Below are 9306 nucleotides of genomic sequence, written 5' to 3'. Positions count from 1 at the left end.
CCTTTTTTTTTTTTTTTTTTTAAGGCATTTTTACAAAATACAAAAGCATTCTAAATTCTGAAGGCTGTTCTCTTCCAAAGAAAATAATTGCTATTTTCCTTCCCATTAACACTCTGCAACTGGAACAGCTGTTACAGCTACGTTAATGTTAAAGAGCAAAAATGGAACATGCTGACTATATTCTACAGTCTTTCTATGTGTTTAAAATAGAAATCCTTAACTAAGCTTTATGATTAGTGAAGACAAATTTAAGTTCAGATTTTACATACAATAAGTTTTTGAAAGAATAATAATATGCTTTTCTAGATCTTTAAAATACGCTTGTGTTTCAGATTAGGTTTTCCACAGAGCTAGACATCCATATTATAACATTTTCTGTTTCTTTCTTCAAAAGAGAGAACTGACACCAAGTAATGCTGAAAATTAAGTAGTTAAATGAGAAACTATAAAATTATCTAAAGCTTCAAGTGAGAATCCATATAATGATAAAGATGAAACTGTGCATTAATAAACTGCTGTTAAAAGTTAAGGACAAAGACTACACCCCTCTATTGTCACAAGAAACACAGGGTTAGCATGCTAATGTACATCCTGGACTGGTTTGTTGTTTCTGGAGTCTAGCATAGACAAATTCAGCACAGATGTAAGACATGTATTAATATTAAAAGGAGAAAACGGCAAGTACATGCAGCAGGGGATAAAAGGGAAGATCATAATCTGGATTTTTGAAATTTAAAAACCCACAATCACTAAGTTACTTGTTAATAGTCCACACTTTTTAAGACCACGATGACCCCACTTAACCTGGATCCCTTATCTCCAGCCTTATCCCTTGTCAGCCAGCTGTTCAACTTCTACCAAACCTGCTGGAATACTGGACAGAGGCTCTGCTAGAACCACCATAACTCACTTTTGTAGAGCCTGAGAGCTTCAGGAGAAACAAGAATCACAGAAGAGATATTCTAAAACAGCAAAAAAGGTGCTAATGTTCTTGTTGACTCACTCTTCAGCCTGTGATCGGGCAATAAAAGCTCATTACAGCTAGACAGGAAATGAAATGAAGCTAGTGGAAAGATCATGCATGAACATTAATCCAAGGTCTGATATCAAGTAGCTTAAAAGACAATATTTGGAGTTTTTCAAGCATCTAGAAGGCTTCCCTATCTAATGTTTATATAGAATACAATTTCTTCTGTTTGTCCTTGCACTTCTAATAGCAATTAACTGATTAAAGCTTCTTTCTCAGGTGTCAGTAATGGTATCCAGGCAATCAGATCTAAATGAGCTAGGACAGTAAATCCATCCAGAGAGATACTTCAAGGAACTCGATGAACAGCTATGCCTAGAAACCAAAAATAAGGGCAGCTGTAGGCATGATTTATTTTGAACAACTGATAGGGATTCATCTAGGAAAACCACACAATATTCTAGATAAAGTAGAAAACTTTCAAGGAAAGTAGCTGAACAAACGGTAACTACAGTGGCTTAGCAAGGAAGATAAACAGTTCAGATTTTCCTTTCTTTTGAAGATTATTGAGGCGGGTGTGGTGCATCAGAGTTGCGCACCGTTAAGACACTCATATGAGAGTTAGACCTCATCAATCCGGTCTGAACACAGACCTCACAGTTCGCTAAAAATAACAGAAATTTACCCTTTGACATTCCATCCCACTTACAAGTCATCACAAAAATCTCTGGAGTTCTTAAAATACCTGGGAAGGAGAGGAAACTCAGTTGTTAGCAAAAGAATATTTTCAGCACTTCATCAAGCCCCATAAGCAGGCGTGTAGAAAAAGGGCTCAGGGTAACACTTTGGGTTGCAGTACTGTGAATCTTAAGATACCTTTTATCAAAGCATACAAATAAATAAGGGCTTTAATTCAATTGCAATTATCTGAATATTTATTACTAGTCCACTCACAAAACAGATGAATGCACTATTTGCTGGAATGACCATGATTTCTTATTCTATCTTGGGAGATGCTTGTCTTCCAGTCTGTTGTACCATGGAAACATAGGTGATAAATACACAGATGAAGGTACTACTGAGGCAGAGTATTTACTGTTGGCTTACAGAATATTGAGTAAAAAAGTTAATGCATGTGTAGAGGTTGACTTCTCAATACATGGTAAATCCCAGTGAGCATCAATCCTGCACTGTGAGCTAATTAAAGCATGAGAATAGACCAGACAAGATAGGACAAGATACAATTTTTTTAGAACTGCTCCTTCTAATGCATTCTAAACTTTACTTTTCAAACAGTGTAACAGGAAGCAATCACCGGCCACAGAATTTTCCAAAGCAAGAAATAAGTATAATTTTAAAAGTACATGGAATAATTTCTGTAAGTGACAAATTAAGTGGTTACAGATTCTTACACGAGGACTCAAAAATATGAGTGGTTTTTATGACTGTTAGTCAAAGAAATGTATCCTAAACTGAGATGTCACAGACTCACTTCTGAAAGCAGCAAGTTAATGCAAAATCTCCAGAAGTTGGAGTGAAGGCGCCTCAGCTAACTCTACTACCAAGCTAAAAAAACCCCTACAAAGCAAAGATAATTGCTTCTGAAAAAAGTCATACAAAGCAAATAGTACCTGTCAATTTTTTTAAAAAGCCAAGTTGAGAAATGTGACGATAGGACTCAGCTTTGAATTATACTATTGAAAATGTTCTGACTACTTAAGTGTCTGTAAAGAAGACAGTAACAAAAACACTCCACTGACATGTGGATTACAGAGGAAAAACACAGTTCTACTTCAAGCAGCAGCGAAGTAAGCTGCAAAGAAAGCTTTTCCTTGAGGAGCAAAACAAGGAGTCTCACCTTACAGGTCTAGTAATTTATTCTAATGCTTAGACATCTTGACTTACATTAATATTCTATGATTTGTTCTATATACATCTCATAACACAAGTAAATCAAATGTTGGAGCATTAGAGTATCTACTGAGCTGTAAGAGGTTAAAAAACACAACATTTTTCATGCAACAGTAAATAATGACTACCATCAAGCTTTTCCTCACCTTTCTCTAACCATCGGTTTCACTTGAAAATAACTCTTGCTACCCTGTATTAAGCCAGTGCAGTCCGATTCACCTTTGTATAACATGAATACTTTCATTTGCCATATAACACTCTGCTAAGCCTTTTCCTAGTTCTTGTCCCAAGGCGCAACCAGCTCTCTAAAGGTGTTCACATGCATGCACTTTTACAGTAATGTGAAGGATACTGCAATTGCTACAGGATGCCCACTCCTTTTTTGTTGCTTGATAAAAAAAGCTCACATCCAGGTGCATTAGCACTGTCAAGATGCAGTCTGTATGAGCTAAATTTATTCTGTCCCTCCCCTCTGCCCCGAAGACCACTCCACAAGCCATTTAGCAAAAAATAAATACATCCTTTCTTTGCAGCCATTTATACTAGAATATGTGGTATCAACACACAACCCCTGAAGTCTGACAGAAGTAAACTTACACAAACAACACACAAAGCTTTTTGACTTACACAGTGAATTACACTGATTCAGTTTAGTATTAAAGTGTGACATAGGCTCAAATATTTTATAGGACTAGGTCAGTTGCCTTCATCAAAATAAGACTATTTTTGAGATGATACAAGCTTTTTGTTTTAAAAGAAACATGTCGATAGGCATTATACAGAGCAACGTCTTCATCCAGTCTTGCTTCAGCCATCTTGTCACTTTGCTCAGGACTGATGTCTTATTCATAAGTTCATCGTTGAACTGCTCATTCCATTTACCTTTATAAACCACCAGCATGCAAACTAAGTCTTCCAGAAATTCCTGTGTGGAAATATTTTTTCTGTGTTAAAACATCAGTGAATCAGACAGCCTGTGACCACCATCTGAAAAACTACTGTTCATTTAGAAAAAACAATTTTAAAAGGTTTTTCTCTGATGCTAAGCAACCTTAAAACAAAAATTAAGCTCTGTTTTGACTTCCCATTCACCTGCTTCTTGAAACTCTCCCTTATATACAAAATGGCCACACTATATTCCCACTCTGTTTGATATCACCGCCCAACATTCCGTATCTGCACATGGAAGAGGATGTCAAGAATACATTTCTGAATATTTTATTTTTTATTTTTTTTACGGATTTGACTCTTACTGCTCCTTAGGAACAGATACCACAAGGTAACTTTATGAGACCTTTTACATGATGTTTTTAAACCTGATAATTAAAATTCTAATAAAACCACACAATTTAAAAGGTGCCATTAGAAGTACAGCTTATATTAACAACTTCCTTTTTGCTAGTAGAAAAGGCACTTCAGAGATAGAGGGCTGCACAGTTTTTAAACAAAACCAGCTCTAATACACCTCTGCTGACTTCAAATACTTGCCTTGACTCAGGGGTACTTCATAGTTGGGTTCGAAGAATACCTTGTTCCAGTTATACATAACCCTCACAGCGAGGGTTATTCCTCATAAAGAGGCATGTAATTATATAAACAGGCCCTGACTCCTGACTTGCTTTGAAGAAAAAAAGCAATGATAACCACAGGAGGCCTATTAGGGCCTCTGCTCTCCACCTCTTTCACCACACTAGAGCAAAGGAAGCCTTTAAAAATACCAGCATTGCAGGTGAAGCTCCTTCACCTAAGCACACAAACCACCAGGTTTGGGCACAGATCCCTACCCTACTGAATACATGACACAGAAAATTCCAATGCAAAGTACAGCCAAGAACAGAACAAGGCATCAGGAAACAACTATGCCTTGCCCTCATAACGGTGTCCAAGAAGTTTGGACAAAACACCTCATTAATGTGCATGGCAGACCCAGTAATACTATGTCCAAATGTACTGACAGAGCTCTTCAAAGAGAGCTGGTAACATGCCAGAGATCATGAATGTTTCAAGAGATGTGCATAATTAATAACTAGCACTCTTATTAACACCACCCGCAGTGGTCAGGCTGTACAAGTTGATCTGAACACCTCACAACTTCTGCAGTCAGCAGGTGAATTAGGTGGGAACTGAGGATCACGGAACCAGAGCTGTAAGGCATCCTGACAGATCCTCTAGTCACCGACCTTGCTCCAAGGCAGGATCATCAATCATTAAATCATTTGAAGTTACTGTCTCACTTGGTTTTCAGTACTTGCACTGGTGGAGATTCATCACGCTGTCACCACCAGCAGCCTTTCAGCACTGCAGATGTACATACGTTTCTGTACTACTATGGGGCAGAGCCACCAAAGGCAGAGCCACCACTGCTTGGGTCAGAGCCACCAAAAGCATTTTCATTAGTGTAACAAAGTCCTAATCCCAAGGCAACAGAAAGAGGAAATGGAAGCCACAAAATCTGCCCTTCTACCAACAAAAGTTTACAGACAGAAGACAGGAAGAAAGGAGTCATTACTGAGCACTGAAGGATTAGGGATGACATTACTCCAGAAATATTAATTTCAGAGAAGAAAAATGCCAAGAAAAAATAAAAAATAAAGCTCAAAAGAGAGACATGAAGTTCGAAGGCCCATTTGAACCTAAGTCATCACCTCATCAGATTACGTTTAAAATGGAAGGTAGCATCAGGACAAGGTGCTACACATTGCATATTCAACAACCCTTTTCTAAAAAATAAACCCCCACCCGCAGAAAAACCCAACTCCATCTCATATTTGTGCTGTGTATCCAAATGGTTTCCCACTGAAACAGACCAAGCTGAAAAGGTACCAACGCTGGAAGGCAAACCGGAGATCGGAACTCGAGTAGATCCTAGTATTTTATGGCTCCAGACATGATCTTGCCAAAAAATTCTTTAAAAAAGATGTAACAAACTAAGATGATCATAATTATTTTGTGCACCACTAAGCACACAGGTGTCTCTTCTGGAGAAGAGATGCACAGCACACTTTCTCCTGCAGTTGAGAGACATCTTGTGCCAAAAACATTTCGTATAATGATTACTGATAGACCTATGGCTTTGTTAGAACAATCAAACCAACTCTTCTTCAGAAATACTAGTTTCCAGTTTTAAAACATGCTGGTTTTGGCTGGGGTAGAATAAATTTTCTTCACAGTGGCTAATATGGGGCTATGTTTTGGATTTGTGCTGGAAAGAGGGTTGATAACACAGGGATGTTTTCAATCTTGCTGAGCAGGGCTGATACAGAGCCAAAGCCTTTTCTGCTCCTTGCCCCATCAGCGAGCAGCTGGGGGGGGGCACAAAGAGCTGGGAGGGGGCACGGCCAGGACAGCTAACCCCAACTGACCCCAGGGATATTCCACAGCATATCACATTACACTCAGCACATAGAGCTGGGGAAGAAGGAGGAAGGGGGGGGATGTTTGGAGTGATGGTGTTTGTCTTCCCAAGCCACCATTACACGTGATGGAGCCCTGCTTTCCTGGGGATGGCTGAGCAACTGCCTGCTGGTGGGAAGCGAGGAATGAATTCCTTGTTTTGCTTTGCTTGCTTGCTTTTGCTTTACTTAAACTGTCTTGTTGCCCCTGGGGTTAAACCACCACAAACATTTCTGTTGCCCAGAATACCAACTGACCAAGGGAAACTGAACTGATTCCTAGCCTTCTGTAAAATGCAATTTCACTATCCTGAAGAAAAAAAAAATTACTTTGATCTCTTTACTGGATAGTATTTAAAATCTAGGAAAAAAGTTAACACATCCAAATCTGATACTCAAAACTGGCTTTTTTTTTTTTTTGAGTTTAAATTATTTATGCTTTTTTTTTTGTTCCTCCCAGCTTGGTTTCTGAACACTGTTCATTCCTGTTAGCAAAGAACCTATCACACATATTAAGACAGGTTATCTGCCATATCAAAGTCCAGTTTATCACCCAAAACACAGAGAAAGAATAATATTCCCAGCTTTATACCTGTCGCTTCACTGACATTTCTAGAGTTGCTCTTTCTCTAGGCTCCAAACTAGAAATCTTTCTTCACAGGTCTGCAGGCGCAACTGCAGGCATGCCTTATCCCCTCATGCTTAAGAATGGTTCAGGTTTTATTCTCTCTTTAACAAATGGTGTTGCTGTCTCCTTTCCATTTAAAGGGTAGATCCTCCATGATGAGGTTTCTTCTCCCTCTTCCGTGTCATGAACGTAACTGCATGCTCCCTTTTCCTCATAGGAAAGTGTGTGTGGTCAATCTAGAAATCCCCCAAAGTTGCAGTTCTTCGTATTTTTATTACTGTATTGAATTCTGGGTTTGTACAATTCATCAGAACTGGCAACCCTGCAATATTCTTCATCCTTTATCAAGAAAAACAATCCCAGCTACCAAGGATTTTTACCTTCCTTGAATTATTTGTTTAACAAAGAAACTAAGAAAATAAACTATCAGATACAAAAATAGTCAACAGCAGACATCATTTACCATCATACCAGTTTCATTTCATACCAGTTTCCACCATTCATTGTCCCTTTTCACTTCACAATACCAGAACTTTTCCAACACGAGAACTCCTTTTTGGTGGCTACCTTCAGACTAGGAAACATTCAAAAAAATTATCTGCTGTCATTGCTAAAACTAATCACATCTGTCTAGTAACCCAGCCTTAGACTGCAGTGAGAACTGATGGCTAAGTTTGTTCCCTGAAACAGTTCAACAGCTTTACTGCCCAGGTACAAAGAAGAAAAAGCCATGTCAGATCTATGCAAGTTAACTCCTAATCCATAATTGCTGTGCTTTTCCTTCTTTACCAAAATTTAGTATCAGGTCCCTGGATCAGCGCATATCTCTAGAGGTGGTTTAGAGAACCTCTGTCTAAAACCATTTTGGGATAGCACTGGGCTCAATACTGCTATGCCTAATCCTAACCAGCCAGTAATTAAAGATATTTACATTTCCATGTGCATGAAGCACAATATATGTTTGCACAAATACATCTTTCATGAATAATTTCAGCATACAAAGTTATAAATTAAGAAACTAAGCTTTTCATTGAAAATATACCCTCACTGATAAGGGAGCATGTCCTTATACTAGCTAACAATGGATTTAGAGCTGAATACTCAGGCCAGTGCTGTCTGTACAGGAGAGGGCTGTGTTAAGCAGATACTTGCACTCCTGCAGTTACAGGATGGCCAGTCCTTCAGGAGTAGCATTATAAACACACTAATTAAAAGAACTTCTAGAGTGATTTTCAAGGATATTCAAGAATAATCCCAAGAGAAACTAGGCATATAAAGGCAGTTCATTAAATTAGACTACAGAGTCACAGAATAGATGTTGGAAGGGACCTCTGGAAGTCATCTAGTCCAACCCGCTGCTCAAAGCGGGATCAGCTAGAGCAGGTTGCTCAATATTCCAGCCATGAGGCCAAGCCTTCCAGGACACAAACTAACAGACACACTTTCTTGTGTTAAACTCATACTGGCTACATGCACAAGCTTCTTTAATCCTAAACGTGCAAACATAGAGGTTTTGTTGCTTATGTTCTACTGAAACAGTAAATTAATTGTTTAACTAAGAACCTTATCTGACATTTATCTGAGTAACTCCAAGAAAAGCTGAAAGCAACAGGGTGGTTTGTCCACCCTGCAGTGCTGCAACTGCTCTCACAACAGTCAGCATCCCAGTATGTAAGTATTCAATATGTAAGGGTGCTCTTCTGCTAAACTCCATGCAGGATCAAGCATCAGCAACACGGGTCATCTACACATTTGTAATACTATGCATTTAAACAAAGAATTAATCAGGATGCTTATGAGCTATGCAAAACCATCCTGCCTAAATTTTCTTTTTAAATCTTGAAACAAAAGGAACACACACTCAAACATTTCAAAGGCTATCACATATGTGAATTCCGCTACTTATCAGTACATCACTTTTAAGTTTTCCAGTACTTGCCAGCCAATACTGCACACAAAATCTGCATTATACAACTACTTTTCTTGTGTTTAATGCAGAGACTAGCCTATATATAATCCTCTTCCTTAGCTGACAGACTTTGGTATGTAACAGGACCTTCCTATTAAGAGAGATATATTCTCATCTTATTAGCAGGTTACACAGTTATCAAAGTAGCAGTCTTGTTTTTCGGCAAACTCTGAAAGAACACTGCCTGAAGGAACTTGATTATCTTTAACAATAAATTGAAACATAAAATTTCATGGGTGTCCATGCTGGTGTGCTCATAGCCCTAGAAACAAGTTAAAACCCCAACAAATTCTTACTGGTTTTCATTTCCACAGACAACTTAACTACACTTTGCAGAACTCAAATTTCAAATGATGGAATGGATGAGAGTTCATCAGCCATTCTACATGTCATTTAAAATGTGCTCCAAAGAAATTAAAAACAAAAAAAACCCCAACAG

At 38.4% G+C, this 9306-nt stretch overlaps 1 protein-coding gene across 8 annotated transcripts in view; it reads right to left on the bottom strand.

Moving 5' to 3' along the window:
- Nucleotides 1-9306, bottom strand: part of ARMC8 (armadillo repeat containing 8) — a 78579-nt gene that overhangs the window by 51046 nt on the left and 18227 nt on the right. The gene's annotated exons all lie outside the window — the stretch shown is intronic.

This window comes from Egretta garzetta, unplaced genomic scaffold, assembly GCF_000687185.1.
Source record: "Egretta garzetta isolate BGI_Z169 unplaced genomic scaffold, ASM68718v1 scaffold448, whole genome shotgun sequence".
NCBI classification, from domain to species: Eukaryota; Metazoa; Chordata; class Aves; order Pelecaniformes; family Ardeidae; genus Egretta; species Egretta garzetta.
Note: the sequence above shows the minus strand (reverse complement) of the source record. Positions and strands in the feature narration are given on the sequence as shown.